The 19,774-nt window shown below is 46.1% G+C and overlaps 1 protein-coding gene across 1 annotated transcript in view; it reads left to right on the top strand.

Moving 5' to 3' along the window:
* The window catches only part of GJC2 (gap junction protein gamma 2), a 643,979-nt gene that overhangs the window by 111,612 nt on the left and 512,593 nt on the right, over positions 1-19,774 (top strand). Inside the window, exon 2 of the mRNA XM_078665300.1 lies at positions 18,676-18,778. The gene's annotated coding sequence lies outside the window, so the exon portion shown is untranslated. The remainder of the gene's footprint in view (positions 1-18,675; positions 18,779-19,774) is intronic.

The raw sequence follows: 19,774 nt of genomic DNA, 5'->3' as shown, positions 1-19,774 counted from the left end.
GGCGGCGCCACTCACCGGAAGATATGCTAGGAGGAGCTCCAGCCCCGAGCCTCAGCGGGTGGCACAAGAAGCCCTCGCGACCTCGGGGAACATTGATTGTGGCTCACACGGGAGCCGAGGCACAGGCCCCGTACCGCCTTCAACTGAGTTTTTTCAGCCTCCCAGTTGAACAGGAGCACAGAGACAGCTCCGGACGGTGCCTCTCGCCGCGGGAATGCAGGATGCGGCCGCAAATGGCAGGTAAGGTGCGATTTCCTGCAGGGTAGTGCCGGATTTAAAAGCTTGGCCGGCAGAGCCCACTTAGAGTGCGGCCATCTTGCAGCTGGCCAAGCCACGCCCCCATGCAAGTGGCATGCTTCAGTGATGAAATGTAGCTCTTTATCCACGGCAGTAATGCTTCTGGCTCTGTTTTTTCTGCACTGTTAGTACAAAATCCACTCTTCAAACAAATTATTTTATTCAGTTGTAACAGAGTGGAGAAGTGTGGCTCACTGGTTAGAGGAGGCAGACCTAGAAGCAGAGGTCAGCCCGGGACCAGGGTTCAATTCCCGGCTCAGCGGGGTCTTGAGTCCTAAAATGTCCATGGACTCGACAATTCTCGCTCCGGTGCCTACTCGATTCACGGGTTCACACTCTGCGACTCTGGGCAATAGCTTGCTTAATCTCCACAACGGCCCCTCGCGGCGGGATGCCTGGCTTTCACCTTGCGGATACCCTGCTGGGGTTATCTCACAGGGGAATACCAGGACGGGTTCCCTAAGCAAGCGCTTAGAAACCGCCCGGTGATTTGCGCTATATAAATTCCTGTACATTTACATTTACATTTAGAGTCTACTGAGGCCCTGCTTTGCAGGTTTTGCAGAAACTACCATAATGACAGGATGAGGTATTTCCTGGGTGTACTGAGCACACTCTATTTCACGTTTTGTACTTTGATATGAGGCATAACATGCTGAACCAATAATATCCATTCTCATTTCAACACGTACATCATGATGCATGGGCACACATTACTGACAAAGTTGTGATGGATTTTCTATCATAGAAAACCCGTACAAAGATGGCCACCAATGCATATTCAATTGTCACAATGTAAACTTGCATGTGTGTCATGAAGTAAATGAAAGTTAAAAGGTAAAACAGCGAAAACAAAGTGCACATCAATGCAAAAACGAGGGGCCAGGTGGCATTTTACAGCTTCCAGACAGGCTGTAATTAATAAGAAGAAAATATTTAAAATGGGGAGAGTAACGAAGAGCAGTAAGAGAAGTGAAACAAAGCAGGAGAGGCAAAGGAAAAAGCAGACTGATAGCAAGGAGACACATGCACTACCATGCAGCGCTAAATAATCAAGAATAAAAGTAGATCACCCAAGTTAGCAGTGGGAAAAGGCATTTTTTAGGTCTCGTGGCGATTTACAGCGCGAAGCGCTGTCTCGCCAGAGACCTATTGTTGGTGACGCAGCTTTCCAGGAGACAGGACCTGGCCGCGCGCATCTCCTCTGCCAGAAGGGGATTTGAGCGGGCCACACGCACAAGAACGCGCTCGCTGTGGCCAGCTCCTGTCTCCTGGAAAGCTCCAACACACACGCATGCGCACACACAGAGACACACACACGAGCGCCCATGCACGCACACATACATACAGAGAACCCCCCTCACCCCCGCCGTCGCACACATACACACACACGCACGCACACACATAAGAACACCGAGACCCCCCCACGCCGCCGCCCAGAAATGTGAGCACCAACCAAAAAGGTCTCCCATGCCCTAGTCTTGTGCCCTGATGGCTATCTGGCTGTGGGTCCCCACCGCTCCTCACCAGTTCTCCAGTTCGCACTCAGCTGCGGCCCCGGCAGCAACCAGGAAAACCACGGAGGCTGAGACTCCATCACACACGGACCTGGGGCCCTCATACAAAGACATCCGCCCCCGCCGTCACACACATACACACACGCATGCACACACACACACACACGAGAGAACCAAGACCCCCCCGCCGCCGCACAGAAATGTGAGCACCAACCAAAAAGGTCTCCCATGCCCTAGTCTTGTGCCCTGATGGCTCTCTCGCTGTGGACCCACACCGCTCCTCACCAGTTCTCCAGTTCGCACTCAGCTGCGGCCCCGGCAGCAACCAGGAAAACAACGGAGGCCGAGACTCCATCACACACGGACCTGGGGCACTCACTTCGCTAAGCAGAGTTAGCGGTCATCGTCAGGTCAGGGCTGGGGTCCGGGCACCCGCCCAACTCCGGGTCCATGCCACACTCTGGCACCAGCTCACAGCGGCAGTCGCAGGTTGGGCCGCACGCAACACTCCGATGTTGGGCGGCTGGGGCTCCGCGGTCCACTGCAGCTCCGGAGGTCGCAGATTGCAGCCCACGGTATGTGGTGACCGGGACAACAGGTAGGATATCGCAGATTTAGGATTTACAGCAGGATTGTGTATGTGTAGGATTACTACGGGGCTACATGAGCCGGGCTAAGACACGCCCCCATGCTGGTTGTCAATGCACGCGCACGTCTTGAATCGCGAAAGTGAAAGCGATCGCTTTGTCTGCCGTGCCTCCCAGCCTCGCTGTGAGGAGGAGCTCGCCTTTTTCTGCAGCCTCTCTGTGCTGTGCAGATTGTGAAAGAGCTGGTGTCACCGTTATGGTACCAAGCGGCCGTGGAGAATGAAGGTAGACGCAGCGCTAGCCTTCAGCTGAGCAAAAAGTGCTGTTCGATGCTAGTTATTAAACTTTACCCAGTGCCTCGAGGTTCCAGGCAGCGCATAGAGGCACTTCATTTTCCGTGTCTGCTTTGACTTTTGTTAGAATGTGTGTTACATCCGCATGGAGGTGGTGCCAGTGACTGGCAGTCTTTATTTATGTATCTCAACGCTTGTGACTGTATGGCATCCACTGTGAGCTCCGCACTGAGTCTTGGCACAAAACAATTAAAAAACTACGGCACCACGAGGACACCAGCGTCACAGGCAGGAGGCTTGCACCACCCATGGGCACGGACAGATACAGCGCGGCCGCCCAACTCAACGCTTGTTTGTGTAGTACTAGGCACCGACCCCGACGGACATTGTAAACATCCTCCCATGGGTGAGCGTGTAGCTAAAGCCCTCCTCCCAGATGTTTTGAGGTGAGGAGAACAAAAGCTGGCAAAGGAAAGAATGGTGCGGGCCCTGTTCTTTGAGTACTGCTTCCATATCTAGCTCCCTCACGCGTACTCAGTTTCATCTCGCCCCCCTACATTAATGTTTTTTTGTTTTTTTTATGGGTTACCGGTCCAGCCACATATTAGGAGTGCTATTGATTTTTTTGTATATCGCGTGACGCCTAAACGCCTCTATGCTTATGTTTTTGGGGCAGTTTTGTATAGTGTTCCATCTCCTCCCCCCCCCCCCGCAGTCCTTTCTTTACGGCGCTGCTCCGTTCCTCCTCTTACACCTATGCTAATAATGACAGTTTCTTGTACTGGACTATTCCAAAGGTAGGCCAAGCTTAGGTATTTGACGCATGCCTCTCCTCAGTTTTTACGTTTCCCCCACCTGCGTGCTCATAGAATGTGCCACATTTACCCAGCTGGTGGGGCGGGGGATTTGTGTGCTTGAAGTTGCTTAGCAGAGCCACAGATACTTAACAAATGAGCATAGTACACCATGGAGATGTTGATATGTGCCATTGAAAGTGCCGAAGGCGCCAGCCCACACGTTCCCAAATACAATGTGCGTTTTGTACATAAAGTTAGTTGCTTCTTTAAATGTGTGCGTGGACTCTGCAGTAAAAACAGGATGTGGCATAATGGCCGGAGCTGCCAACCTTAGAGCTGGGTTACCGGGTTCGAGCCTCGTCTTAGACTCCACATCCTGTGGTTCTGAGCAAGTCACTTAATCTCCCGGTGCCTAGCAACACCTTCAAGTCTAGTTCGTGCTATATAAAACGGCAAAAAGCAAAACAAAGTGTGAGTTTAGCCCCTTCGGTGCTCATGACGAGCTCAGCTCGTCATGGCATATACCTCTCAGGTGCTCATGACGAGCTGAGCTCGTCATGACCACACCCGTTTTTATTATGGCCCAGCACAGCAGGGGAATAGCTCCAGCAGCCAAGGTGCTAACTTCATAGCCTATCATAGGGCTTTTCCCTGCCATGCCAAAGCTGCTTTCCTGTGACTTTAATCATAGGTACCTCTTAGCACCGCTGATTGGATGCATAGTGATTCTCAAAAGAGGCCATGCCGAATTCTAGGCCTGCGTGCTGTATTTCGTGCCAGTGTGGTGCTGGGCCACAGCTGATGACAGGCATCCACTCACGTGACACATTGTTTGCTCTCGGGTTACTTGGCACCATGGCCTGTGGCATCACTGATTAATTTCTGTAGGGCCCTCTGTAAGGTAGGCCTTGGCTGCACATCAGGTGTGCATGGACACGGAGCCCTATGCATTCAATGAGCATTGCAGCCTTCCGATATCAGTGCATATTCAATTATATGAGCCGTGCAGTGCTCTAGGTCTGTGAGGGTGTCTGTTAGCAACAGCTAACCACTCACAAACAATGTTTATATACCAATTGCAAATTAAAAAAAATTAATGCAAAGCATTGTCATTTACAATGCCAGTAACTCAAGCTTTAATGCTGCGAGACCTATTGCATTGCAAATGCTTGTTATTAGGGTGATAGGATATAAATAGTCATATATAGATGAAAGAAACTGAAATTCATAAACTACTGATATTAACAGAGGTATTATTTTCAAGTTTTTTAAATTAATAATGCACACTGTCAGGGTCGGCTTTCTCGTTGATTGAGCCCGGTGTGACAATCCCTCCAATTTCCTTACTACCACCCTTCAACAGTGCCCCTCATCTTGTCATTGTCCTTATCTCAAGATCATTGTAGGATGTCAGAGCACTTTACATCACACACACATTATACAGAGACAATGGGTCGTACATGTATAAATCAGTGTATAGGAAATGTTCCATAAGACAAAGAGGACTATAAGGTGTAGCATTCATTCTAGTAGGCTGTATTTTAAGGAAGTGGTACAAAAGGGGGTGGTGATGGACAGAGCATCTGAACCAATCAAACACTCACACCCAGTCAACAGATCTGGGTTTAATCCATCACCGTTCTTTAGCACACTCTGCCACCCCAGTTCAGACATGGCCATATGCAAATCAGTCTGACCCTGTGCCTCATGGGAACAGTCCAGCCCGAACTGCCAAGCCATGCCTTCCCTGGACCGGAAACAAGCTTCCGAGGACCGGTTTCTGGCATTTCAGCCGTCTTCAGCCCGGCTTGCTTGAATCCAGTGGCAAAGTGAGCAAGGGAAACAAAGTAGTACAAAAGGGGGTGGTGATGGACAGAGCATCTGAACCAATCAAACACTCACACCTAGTCAACAGATCTGGGTTTAATCTATCACCGTTCTTTAGCCCACTCTGCCACCCCAGTTCAGAAACCAGTCCTCGGAAGCTTGTTTCCGGTCCAGGGAAGGCATGGCTTGGCAGTTCGGGCTGGACTGTTCCCATGAGGCACAGGGTCAGACTGATTTGCATATGGCCATGTCTGAACTGGGGCCCGGCAAGCCTTCCTTGGCGGCCCGCGGACCTGGCAGCCATCACGCGTGTGTTCTCTCTTTTTTTTTTAAAGTGTCAGGAAACACCCTGCAGCAGCGCAGACTCAGAGAGACTGCTCTATGGGGGCCGGGCGATAGTCAGAGTGAAGCTGCAGGGGCGCTAAGAAGGTGTGAACTACAACAAAGCCTCATTAACATGTAAATGGTCTTTTAAAGACCTGTGCAGTACTCGGGTGCGGCTGTGTGTGTGCCCGGGGAAGCTGTCTCAGCCCGGGCTGACACACACAAGGGGTGAGGTGACAGAGGAAAGCAGGGACTGAGAGCCAGGTGAGGTGACAGAGGACAGCAGGGAGTGAGGTGACACAGATAGAGGCAGAGACAGGCCAGAGATAGAGACAGACAGAGATAGAGACAGGCACGGACAGAGACAGATAAAGGCAGGTAGAGGCAGAGAGAGGGACGGAGCAGACAGATAGAGGCAGACAGAGAAACGGGAGGGAGACAGGGACAGACAGGGACAGACAGAGACAGGAACAGACAGAGACAGGGACAGACGGGGACAGACAAAGACAGAGACAGGGACAGACAGAGACAGGGACAGACAGGGACAGAGACAGACGGGGACAGACGGGGACAGGCACAGACAGACAGGGACAGACAGCGACAGGGACAGACGGGGATAGAGACAGACGGGGACAGTAACAGACGGGGACAGGAACAGACAGGGACAGATGGGGACAGGGACAGACGGGCCAGGGACCGACAGAGACGGACAGGGACAGATGAAGACAGGGACAGACGGGGACAAGGACAGACAGGGAAAGATGGGGACAGGGACAGACGGGGACGGGCAGGGACAGGGACAGATGGAGACAGGGACAGACGGGGACAGGCGGGGACAGGGACAGACAGACGGGGACAGGGATAGACAGGAACAGACAGACAGGGACAGACAGGGACAGATGGGGAAAGGGACAGACAGGGACAGGCAGGGACGGACAGACAGGGACAGATGGGGACAAGGACAGAGAGACAGCGACAGACAGACAGAGAGACAGAGAGATGGAGAGGGAGAGAGAAGAAGAGAGAGGGAGAGAGAGTGGGGGATGGAGACAGAGGGAGAGGGGGACAGATGGAGGGAGTCATAAGGAGAGGGAGGCAGAGGGAGGGAGACAGAGGGAGGGAGGGCGACAGAGGGAGGGAGACAGACAGAGGGAGTGAGTCCGGCAGAAGGAGACAGACAGACAGAGGGAGGGAGTCAGACAGAGGGAGACAGACAGACAGAGGGAGACAGAAACAGAGACAGAGGAAGACAGAGACAGACAGTCAGAGGGAGGAAGACAGACAGAGGGAGACAGACAGAGGGAGGAGGGTGACCGCGGTAGGGAGACACAGGGAAGGAGACAGAGGAAGGGAGGCACAGAGAGAGGGAGGGAGAGAGTGAGACAGAGAGGGAGGGAGACAGAGATAAAGGGAGGAGACAGAGAGATAAAGGGAGGGAGAAAGAGAGCCAAAGGGAGGGTGACAGAGAGAGAAAGGGTAGGAGACAGGGGGAGAGAGAGAGGGAGAGCGAGAGAGAGAGAGAGGGAGACAGAGAGAGGGGGAGGGAGGGAGGGAGGGAGAGAGAGACAGAAAGAGAGAGAGAGAGAGAGAGAGAGAGAGAGAGAGAGAGAGATGTATGTATGCCGGGTCTGGTGGCTCAGTGGACAAAGGCATCCGCTGCAGGGGCCTGTGTTCAACCTCTTGGTCACAGTTTTTTTTGCTCTAGCCCTGCCTCGTCCCCCATTGACCCACCCCCACCGCTGCGGCCCTCAGCCACAAACCACACTGTAAATTTGTCCCCCGAGAGAAAGTTTGTGAGTACCAATGTTCTAACCGATCCTTTGCAGTTTACATGCAGCTCATTGATGACAGTTCAGGGTTACTGTGTTATATTATGATGACTTATGAACTGAAACTAACAAATGGATCTCTGTGACAAAAACAGTATCCCTCTAAGCAGTCTGCATAAAAGACAATTCTGTGATCTGCATGGTACACGTGCTTTACAGCAGGCGTATTAAGCCTTTGTGCTAGTTTATTATTAGTCAAAACTGCCACTAGCCAACTAATGGACACACAAGGAACTGTGTGGCAGGTGCTTTTAAACAAAAAAAGATATTTCAAAATACAGTGCCCTCCTTACCCCCTCCAAGATCGGCGCCTGATGCCAGGGCCGGCTTTAGGGCAGTGCGACTGGTGCAGGTGCAGGTGCACTGGGCGCTGACTTGGACAGGGGCGCTGACCTCAGAAGGAGGGGGCGCTGTGTTTAGCAATAACTTAAGATTTAAAAGCACCTGCTTCAGAGTTCCTTATGTGTCCATCTTTCAGGCAACAATAAAAATGTCATGGTAACTCTTGTGATTAATGTTCCTGCTAGAGAGAGATAGTGGAGTCTTTTTTCTAGTGGAGGTTTTGACTTGCCATAAAGAAGAACAGAGGGTTAATATGCCTTCTGCAAAGAACAGATCTGTATTTCATGTGGATAGCTGAGTGGATTAGTAAAGTCATCCTTTACCAGTGCTTTAAAAGAAATGAAATGTATGTGAGAGAGGGGATATTTTGCGGTGGGTACTAAGGGAATCAGAGGTGGAAGAGGTCATGGGTGGGTGGCGTCAGAATAAACTGTTGCACCGAGCGCCACCAGCGCTAAAGCCGGCACTGCCTGGTGCTGTGGCACCGATCGCACTGCCCTAATGCCGGCGCTGCATACTGTTCCTAAAAGGCTGTTCGAATTGATAAGAACAAATCCTTATTCTTATCCTGTTTCGGAGTCTGTCGTAGGCATGTGCCCATAGATATTGACCTACTGCTGGCAGCCGATAATGGAGAATAAAATCAAAGTAATTCCAAATGCGCCTGAACTCCATTAAAGTACTCATTCAGCACAAGCCCTCTGGTCGAATCGTACCTTCATTTTCTTCTTCCAGTGTTCAAATGTGTGGGGCCTAGATGACTTCCGGTGCATGGTAACAATTGACCTAATCAATAACATTGCTATAAATATGTGCTTAATTTCAGTACTAGTCTACTAATCTTTGTGGCGGAGAGGCAGCCCAGAGTCGGTGGACGATTTTTATCAAATCTGTTGACTCATGAACTGATTTTTTTTTTAACCAAAATTGCTAAATGTAGGGAAAGGCCACGCCATTTGAAGTCCATCGCCCAACAAATCATTCTGGCACCTAGGGCATGATGGATCCGCTCTGCTCCTTTTATGTAAAAAACAGATATTAGATCGCTATTAGATCCATTTGCCCCAACAATATATTAACAAAGGTTTCCCTTTACAGTGTTATAAAATTTAGAGCAGTGGCGCTTTTCCATAATCACTCGGTAATTACAATCCCTTTCTCTTTAGCCCGTTTTCTGGCGATTTTCTCTAAGGCATTTGGATGAGTTTGTTTCTGAAGGTACTATTACCAAAAACGTATCCCTTTAGCCATCCTGCCACCATTTGAAAGACTTTTTGACGAGTTTGGATGAATCATAATGTACTGATCTCTGTTCTATCAAATGAGCTGGTCAACTGCACATGTGGAAACCAAAACCACCTTTTTTATGCAACTCCTTGCTCAAGGATTTACTGTCTGGGCTTCCACTACTTACCTATGATTACTGTTCAAAGAAAGGTGAAACCACTGTCTTGTCAGGATTCGATTTTTCTTCTACTCGCCCCATTATCGACGAAGGAAGCAAGTCCCACCCACCTATAAGAAATGTAACCTTTTTTACTGAAGGCTTGTAAATTTAACTGTAAAAATCTTTGCAGTTCTCATTCATAAAGATACATAAGAATACGACTCATCCATTCAGAACATTGTGAGACTGAAATGCTCCTCAGTGGGACAAAGAGATGAATAGGCAGGAAAGGAACTGAATTAACAGCAGACACCTGAGACAGACAACATAGCCTTCAATCAGCAAGGGCTGTCCCACTGTCCAATGTAAGAATATGTTACATTTTGGAAAGGAAGTTGTTTGTAGCTAAGACCTGAAAATAGTATGCAGAATTTTACCAGCAACACTTCTGCACCAGTGAAATAGTACATTAGCTTTCAGTACCACACATAATTGGACTGTTCACTGCGGTGTGCAACAACTCAACTTCTGGTGTATGCTGATGTGCATTGTACCGCCGAGCATGCATACTAGGTGGTAAACTTGTGAGTGTGCACTTTGGACAATTCCTCATCGATTGCATAGCTATGTGCATTGCCACTGAATATGCATTGAAATGTGCAATTATGCCTAGAATGCATTGCTGTGTGCAATACTTCCACGTGTTCACTCTGTACAGTAATCCCTAGTACACATAGATGCATGCTTCACCAAAATGTGCATAGCTATTTGCAACCCACAAGATTGTACACGTTGTATGGTAACTCTTAAGGCCCTATTACAAGTCTGATGGTCCTAAGACCGCCAGACTTATGATTGCAGTTCAGTAGTGGGGAACATCCATTACAACGCAGTCATTACAATGACCTACCTTTACAACGCAACTGTTACAACGCAACTGCCTTTACAATGCATGCCATTACAATGCATGCCATTACAATGCATGTCACTAAAACGCATGCCATTACAACGCATATCATTACTATGCATGCCATTACACCGCATTATAAGGTAAGTAATGGAGATTTTTCAGTATTAGGGTGAGTATGGGTTTTAGGGTACATGGGACTAGTAATTTTTACCCCTACACTATCCAACACTTTCCCTACTGTTGCACTCACTGGAGGGGGAATAGTAACTTTTACCCCTACACTATCCAACATTACCCTACTGTTGCCCTAAAAGTATTATGCGTTGTAATGGTATGCGTTTTTAATGGTATGCATTGTAATGGTATGCATTGTAATGGTATGTGTTGTAATGGTATGCATTGTAATGTATGTGTTGTAATGGAATGCGTTGTAATGGTAGTTTTTAAAAATGCATTGTAATGGCATGCATTGTACAAACATGCAATGTAATGGTAGTTGCAATGTAAAGACAGCATTGTGAAAGCATGCGTTGTAATTGCATGCGTTGTAACGTCATATATTCTCCATTAGTGGATCCAGCCACCCCCGCACTGCCGGTCCGACTTCTTGATTACGAATTGGGCAGACAGACCGCCAAAGGACTGCCCTCTCTGCCAGGGAACCACCACTCCCTGGCGGTCAGAGGCCACAATATGCTTTGCGGGACCACCATTGCCCCGCCATGCATATTATGAGTTTACTCTCCGCCAGGGTTTTCATGGTGGTTCCACTGCCATGAAAACCCTGGCTGAGAGGAAACAAAGGTGGCCCTTTAGGGCCACCCAGTGCCTCAAGCATATGTGGATGCACACAGCGGGGCATAACATGTGCCCCCTGTGCACATGCACATAGATTCCTGCACAACATGTACTTTCAAGTCCATGCCGTGCAGGAACCTTGTTGTGCGATCCCATTGCAGTGCCTTTTTAATGGCACCGCCGCCTTTAAAAGAGGCACTGCCATGGGACCACCATGCCACCCGCCTGCCAGACTACTAAAAAGTCAGAATCTGACCAGCGGGCAGAACGACCTTTGGCGCAGCGGTTTGCACCGCCGCGCTACCACTCCACCAAAACCTCAGAATAGGCCCCTAAGAGTGCATTACTGTGAAAAAAAATCTTGCATTGTGCACTTTGTTCAATCTCTCCTAGGATGTATGCAAGTGTAAAATACCTTCTAGAGTGTGTTGCTATGTGCCTATCTGCCCAGTAGGCATTTTGCTCGGCACCTCCTTAAAAGCATTGCAGATGCCTCACGTCCCGTTTACACATTGCTCAATACCTCCTAAAATGTATAGAAGTGTGCACAATCTTTTACAGAGCGATTTTATGTGAAGTGTGCACATTGCTCAGCAGCCCCTAGGGCATGCGGCTGTGCGCAATATCTGCGATTGGCACTAAGCAGGAATACATCACAGTGTGAACACGACAAAAGGCCCAATCTGCACACGCGCGGCAGTAGTAACAGTGGAGAATCTATGAAAAACTCCAGACCATTGTTTCCCAGACTTTTTTACGACCCACTGTGGTTTCATGAGCTGATTGTTGATGGGTCCCTAAGCAATAAATCAAGATGCCTCTACATTCTGTATTTATTTTGTCACATTTGCTGTACTTCAAAGACAGAGGTCACATATCAGTCTATGTCTACTGACACATTTTAATGTACACATTCAGCAGTTAGGAAAGCAAAAATGAAGCTCTTTTGTAATTGTGAAGTACGATTAGAACAAAGATATTAATAGGAACCAGGAAAATCAAGACGCTTTACTTTGTGATGCACAGATGATAAATATTCACTGAAAACGTTCTTTTCCCCCATCGTTTGTCTGAAATATATTTTTATCCGTAAAACTGTATGTCTGTGAAAATGTAATGGTACAAAAGGGGGTGGTGGTGGACGGAGTATCTGAACCAATCAAACACTCACACCCAGTCAAAAGATCTGGGTTTAATCCATCACCGTTCTTTAGCCCACTCTGCCACCCCAGTTCAGACATGGCTATATGCAAATCAGTCTGACCCTGTGCCTCATGGGAACAGTCCAGCCCGAACTGCCAAGCCATGCCTTCCCTGGACCGGAAACAAGCTTCCGAGGACCGGTTTCTGGAATTCCAGCCGTCTTCAGCCCGGCTTGCTTGAATCCAGTGGCAAAGTGAGCAAGGGACTCACGTCTGAGCATACCCTGCCACACTTATGGCGGCCAAAAGCAGCCAAAAGCGTCCATCACCACCCCCTTTTGTACTGTGAAAATGTAATGGTCATTTCAATGGAAAATGTGCTGTCTGTAAATGACAGTGTTCTGCCTCACAATGTTTTAATTACATTCAAAATTCGCATGCCTCTTGTCTATTAAAGCTAGGTGGGTTGTGAAAGTTTGCCGTTCTAAAAATTGGTTTGTGGTTCTAAAAATGTGGGAAACACTGCCCCAGACTCGGCTCAAAGTCCTACTAGATGTGCCTGGCTTTTAAACTTAGAATTACAAAAATAAGAATCAACAGTGCAGCTCTGTATCTCTCGTCTGGATCCTGCAGCAGACAGATCTCATTACAATGCTGCCCTTCAGTAAATATTAACATCTTACCATGGCATCCACCTTTTCAAGTAGTAAGAATCTCTCTAGCATCCATTGTCTTACTCACTGTCAAAGCAGGCACGTCTCACGCTGGCACCGTCTGCCTCATTACAAACAGTCCTCTGTCAGATTTCTACTCAGCAGCTGACAGACTGCAGAGCTCCCACCCTGAGTCCTACACTCTAAAACACACCGTGTCCTCAGCAGAGCTGTCTCAGCCAGTGGCGTAACTAGGCTGTCACGGACCCTGATGACAGTGAGGAGATGGGCCCCAAACCCTTGCTTGTAAGTAAATACAACATTTCTAATTGGGGTACAATGGGGCCCTTAACCTCTGGGGCTCCTTTGCCACTGCCCCTGCTGCAATGTTGATAGCTATGTCCATTTTTTCATCCAGTGCTTAATGTGTGTGCCAGAGCTCAAGTCAGGAGCCCTATGCAGCTTGTACAACCCATTGCAACTGCCAGTGTTGCCAATGCCAGAACCTACATAGCTACTAACCAGCACACTGCTGCAAGTGATACAATTCAGCCTATTCTAGGCCTTAAAGCAGTAAAAGTAGCTTGGGCGGCAGGTGTTAGTTGTTTTTAATGCAATCTGAATTATTAAACATTTGGGGCCAGATGTAGGAAGCCTAATACCGGTCGGCAACGGCCGAAATTACCGAATTTCGGCCGTTAACGACCGGTATTAGGCTTGTCAGATGTAGGAGGCCACATTTCAGGATTCGGTTACCGAATCGGTAATTTAAGAAATCGGTAAATTACCAAATTCTTAAAATACCGATTCGGTAAATTACCGAATCTGTAATGTAGGGAGCACTCAAGTGAGTGCTTCTTACATTTAAGGATTCATTATTTACCACCAACTATTAGTTGGTGGTAATTAACAAATTCCTTTTAAAAAGCAATTTTTTGCTTTTTATTCAGTGCCATGTGGCAGACATACATGCCCTTAGGGCATGTATGTGTGCCACATGTGCACCCATGCAATATTCAGGGGTGCAACAGGGTGTCAATGGGACACCCTGCCACGCTTGAAAGGGTTCCCCCTATTAACGATTTGTTATTTACTGATTCGGTATTTACCGAATTGGTAATTCCCATTCATTCCTATGGGCCTCCAGGCCCATAGGAATGAATGGGAATTACTGAATCGGTATTTACCGATTCAGTAAATACCGAATCGGTAAATACCAATTCTTAATTACCAAATCTTACAGATTCAGTAATTTTTACCGAAAAATCATCTACATCCCATTTACCTATTCTTAAATACCGAATCGGTAAAATTCGGTACTTAAGAATAGGTACATTGAGATTACCTACATCTGGCCCTTGGTGTTCTGCTCATCTCTCAATTATACAAACAGCGCCACCATGTGGCAGCTGTCCTACACGCGGGTGCCGAATTAAGAAGCACTGCTCTCATCTGCTGTTAGAACAGAGGCACCGCTTACCAGACACACTGTTGAGTCGAAACAATACATCCATGGAGTAATGCACCTGCTGCAGGCATCCTTGTAAAATATGTATGATAAAGTCCTGGCAGGGGAGACTCCAACTTGTGTTTTAGAAAGTTTCACAGAAACTTTACAATCCTTTAAAAAGAGATAATGACAAAAAACAATTCTAGTGATTCAGTCAATACTTTCAGTTTAAAATAGCAAGTAATTAAATTACTCAAGTTCAAACAGTTTAACATATTCTGAACCTTTTTAAATGTAGGAATTATCCTAAATCTTACAGTTAATTATACCTCTTCGGATGCCACCGACGTGAAGAGCCCAGTTCATACATAAACAGCATCTAATGCCACTGAAACCAAAAGGCTCAGAAGCTTAAGGTGAGATGCAAATTATGTAAAATAACAGAAAGTATGAGTAAGAAAGCAAATGATCATTTAGGGTGGATGCTAGGTCCAAGCGAAGGTTTCAATAATTTAACCCAGAGCTCAACCTCTGGTACCTATAGGATAGAGAAAAAAACCTTTACTGAGAGAAAATAGACAAAGTATTTAAAAGTACTTGTTGAAAATTAATAGGTATTACTCCAGATTTTTGTCCTCATCTGTTGAGCTTTTTTTGTTGGTGATAGGCTCTGTGCCCTTCACTTCTTATAACTAGTGATAAAGTGCTTGTGCTCTCCCTTTAAACCTGGTAAAACTGGCATGTAACTAATTGGCACATTTTCTTTACTTATAAGTTCCTATTATATGATACTGCTTGTAATTCAGGTATGTAAATTAAATTCTACCAGTGGGCTGCAGCACTCATTGTCCCACCCACTAATGTAGCACTGTAAAACATGTCTCAAAGCCTGCTCCAGCAGCCTCTGTGTGCAGTTTTACAAGTGCCAAAACAAGCCTTTTTTGCCAGGCTTAAATCTTCCATTTTAATATTTGCATGTCATCCCTAATGTGGGCCCTAAATGCCCTTAGGGCAGGATGCATTGCATTTTAAAAGCAAGGCACGTACATTTTATGTTTTTCCTGCCTTTCAAAGTGATTTTTCACTGTGGCAAAGCTGGATCTCCCATATGAAAAAAATGGTTGCACTATAACAATTTACAGTGCTTCATTTCAGTGTGGAATCGGCCAGAAAAATGGTTCAAGGACTCATTTTAATAGTTATTTAAAATCCAACTTAATTGTGAAGTCAGATTATATATTGCTATTTTGAAAAGGACACTTTTAGAAAGTTGTAATTTTTCTGCCAGTGTCACCTGACAGCATCGCATCCCATATATATATATATGGGTGGCACTAACCCCTGTCTCCTTCCTAACCAATAGAGTAACAGTTACCAGGGGAAATCCTACCCCATTTTCCAGCCATACCTGCTTGCCCCACTGAAACAACACCACAGTGCTCCTTACTCTTAAAATCCAAGATGGTGTCTATGCAAAATTTGTGTGCCCACCCAGAGATGAGCCCACAAAAAAAGAGTAGCTCTCCATGCTGTGGTCCCTCAAAACTATTTGTAGGGGTAGCTTCCCTCCCACTGGGTTTGGAGCCCGCCTGGATGGGAAAAAAAAGATTTGTTCTTCCCAGGTCTCATCTTAATATTACTTGTTAAGGGTAGGGGAAGAAAGCACGTCCCCATAACCAGGCCATTGTTTTTGCTCTGGGAGCAGTTTGCACACCTCTCTAAGATCAAGCACTGTCTGGGCATCTGCTGTTAAGCTAATGTAAATTAGCCTACAGTAGATTTAAGCAGGGAAAATATAACTTTCTAATAGTGAATTTTGCTATATACTTATTGAAAATCAAACTTTATCATAGACTGGTATGCCCAGACGTGTGGTCCCCTGCATACTGTGCCACTTGAACCAAGCTATACTCAGCTGATGAGCCCTTAACAAGGACGAAACCAGTACTGAATTGCTTGTGTTCCTGTTCAAGGAGGACCTAGCTGGGCAGTTATGGCTGGTCTGTTGCCATTGGAGCCGGGTCAAGACTGATATGCATATGGGCAGGTCCAAACTGAGGCGGCATGGTGTGGAAAATAATGACGGATTGGGCTGTGGCCCAAGTATTTACCAGTGGCTGAGATTAATTCAAGCACTCCATTCATCACTTTTTCTGGATACTAATACTATTTATCACATTTTTGGGAAAAATAATATTTCACCAGGTCATTTGTAAAAACAGTTGTTATTGACCAGTCACATGATCATGCAATGCCAAAGTTCAACCGCCTTTATAAAGTCATGGAACTCCAGGGTCATTTGCCATACACTTATAATGTAACCAGTTGTGGGTACATCAATTCATATAATTAGAGTGAATCCCCTATCTCCTGCACTGATACACCTGAAGTGAGTGTTTTCTGTGCTACGTCCTCTTTGTTCCTTTCTTTCTTCAGCAGGCACATTGGCCAGTCCAGGACCCAGGGTCAGTGTACTCTCTTCTGTGGACTGCAGACAGGAAACTTGGTTGCCACTACCACATCACTGCTAAATTGTGATAACATAACACCTGTTGTTGAAGAACCAAGAGATCACTCAATTTTTTAGATGTTCTGTTTAGACAGGTAATTTTCGAAATAGAATAAGAGGCCTATTTTGGAGAGTCATAACTTTGAAAGTAAATCCCCAAATGAAATTGGTTAAAAAATTTAAATTTGGCAACACCTACTTTTTTATGTTATAGCGAATTGAATAGCACACATTATGCCACTGGTATGACCAGAGATCTTTAATAATTTTAAAGTAGATTGTAAAATACGCAAAGGTTTTTTCATCAATGTACTCCTCTCCTAGAAACTGCAGGCACATTTATCAAGCTTTCACGCAGTACTACACAGCAAGACACTTTGCTGCGCTGCATGAAAGGGCAGGAATTCACCTTATTTACCATTAGACAGTGCATTTTTGTCCTTTCCTTGTGCTGCTGTCCCATGTACTGCCTAGCACTACACAGGCACCCTTGCACCGTGATGCAACCTGCCTGCCTTGCAGGCAGGATTTATTTTGTGCAGTAAGGGTCACCTTCCTGCACCACAAACAATCCTCTGAGGCATTTTCCTTATTCAATGTGTGCTGCACAATGCAGCACAAATAGAAAGAGGAAAAAAACAAGGAGAAATAAAGATATTTCTCCTTGTTACACCCCACCAGGGGAGATGTAGCATTTTGATGCATTCCCAGGTCTAGCAGTAATGGTAAGTCTGGGAATACAACGAAACCATGGGTGGATGCGTGAGAACGGCCATGCTCCACCCCTGGAACGCCTCCCTGGGGCAGAGCAGGGCAACGCATCGATTTGCTCTGCACTGGGTTACTCTAGGTTTATCAAGCATTGCAGGGCCACCCAAGGTGGCTTTGAGTGGCGTGATAAATCTGACTTTGTTGTTGCGTCGCCCTTGCGCCCCACTGCGTGATGCAAAGGCGACGCAACAACAATGATAAATATGCCCCTTAGTCTTATCTAAAGTCAGTAGTAAGACACAACTCCCCACAGAAGAACATTTGTGAACAGCTACCTTGGATTTTCACTGTCACTGGCACCATGTTGTAGTTTCATATGCGATTAAGGGCCATATGTATCCACATACCCTTTTGCGATTCCTAAATAACGATTTTTAAGGAATCGCTATTTAGAAATCGCAAAAAGGTATGTATGAAGAAATTCGCTATTTTTTAGCGATTCCTTAAATTTTTTTTATTGCGATTAGCAAATTGGTAATCGCAATTAAGGAATCATTTCCCATTCATTTCTATGGGCCAGGAGGCCCATAGGAATGAATGTGAAATTATTCTCAATTTGCGATTCGCAATTTGCTAATCGCAAATTGAGAATAATTTCAAGGGTGCAGGGGTGTCTCAAGAACCCTGCTGCACCCCTGAAAATGACATGTGTGGGCATATGGCGCACATACATGCCCTAAGGGCATGTATGAGCGTCACATGGCACCTTTGGATTTTTAAAAAAATGCTTTTTTAAAAGAATTCGCAACTTACCACCAACTGGAAGTTGGTGGTAATTTGCGATTCCTTATGGGCATTTTGGAATTTATTTTTCCTTGATACATTGCATTTAAGGAATCGCAAAATTTGCGATTCCTTAAATGCAATTGCAAAATAAGGAATGGCAAATTTTGCGATTCCTTATTTTGCACCCAAATTGTTTCATACATACCATTTAGCGAAAATGGGTTTGCATGGGTTTGCGAACCCATTTGGCCTTGATACATATGGCCCTAAATTCTGTCTTTGATGGTGTTTTGATGACCATGCCACGTGGCCAGCGTTCTGTCTGGAACAAATGAATGCAAGAAATAAACAAAAAAATCTTTCATTCACAAAGCGTCTCCTCACAACCGGTTCACGTTGAGACAATGAAAGCCTTCAAGTGGGAAAGAGTTCGCCTGATGACATTGTGCTTGGCAGAGGAAGGCCGTCGCCTGAAAGCACAGTGCGGTGACTTGTGTCCTGTCACTCTTGTTTCAGAGCTGAGACCACCGGCCGGCGCAAAGACGTCCCCTCGTCCCCAGGCAGAGAAGATCCGTGGTTCAAAACTGAACCTTCAACTTTTTTTCTTGCTGGTGGGAAGGTAAGGAAATCAATGCTATCGCAAGTATGTGTGACATGATTGTTAAATGTACAGTTCATAGAAATTATTATTTGAGGAAATGTCCAGACATTATTAGCGACTCTTCTGAGCATTTACAGTTTTTTTTAGTAAATATGGATTTGAGGTGTAAGGAAATTGGCTATTGCCCAAGATCACAAATCTTGGTCATTTAGTGGAACTGCATTAGAACCCACCGGCAGGATCGCATGGACACCGGTTAGGGGTAACCAGGGGTCGCACCTGGAAAATAACTCCCATACTGGATTACATAAAAACACATTGCGACATATTTTTTCTAGTGCTAACCAATGAAGGGACAGGGGTTTGCCCTAAATGCAATTTATTATGAATGGATTAGGTTGTGCTGCTGTTATATTTCGCATTCCAATACTATTTAGGGCATTTTTTTGGGCAAACTATTGCTTTTTGCACATGTATTTTGTACTTGCACACTAAACTTCTAGTCTTTTTACGTATTAAGAAGCAAAGGAGTGGCATTATGGCTTTTTCGGTGTTTAATTCAAGGTAAGAGTCAATGTTTGACTTATAAATTGCAAGTTGTTTCCTGAAGTGTGATTTTGATGACTATTTAAACCTGTGGAAAGTGATAATTTGAAGAAAAAAATACTTTTGAATGTACATGCGTGCAAAAACTACCTGTACCTATTAAGACCTTCAGCACCATTCATAACGGAGCACAAAAGGGGCAAAACACCACACCTTTACCCTTTTACGTTAAAATAAAAACACAACTCAGCACAGTCTGTGTAATGCTGCCCCATGATAGACCAGAGTAAGTTATAATGGGGTAGCCCAGTATCTCTCAGAACCTGGGCAATGTTAAATTATACAAACAATGGTTCTGTCGGGTTCGGACCGATTGCTTCAAAGATTTAAGCAAACAAATGGCTCAGTGCCTCTGTTAGTTATCAATTAAACCAATTCATGACACAAACAGATTAGTACTGGAAGTCC

Source organism: Lissotriton helveticus, chromosome 10 (assembly GCF_964261635.1).
Source record: "Lissotriton helveticus chromosome 10, aLisHel1.1, whole genome shotgun sequence".
NCBI classification, from domain to species: Eukaryota; Metazoa; Chordata; class Amphibia; order Caudata; family Salamandridae; genus Lissotriton; species Lissotriton helveticus.
This window is presented reverse-complemented; position numbering and strand designations above follow the sequence as displayed.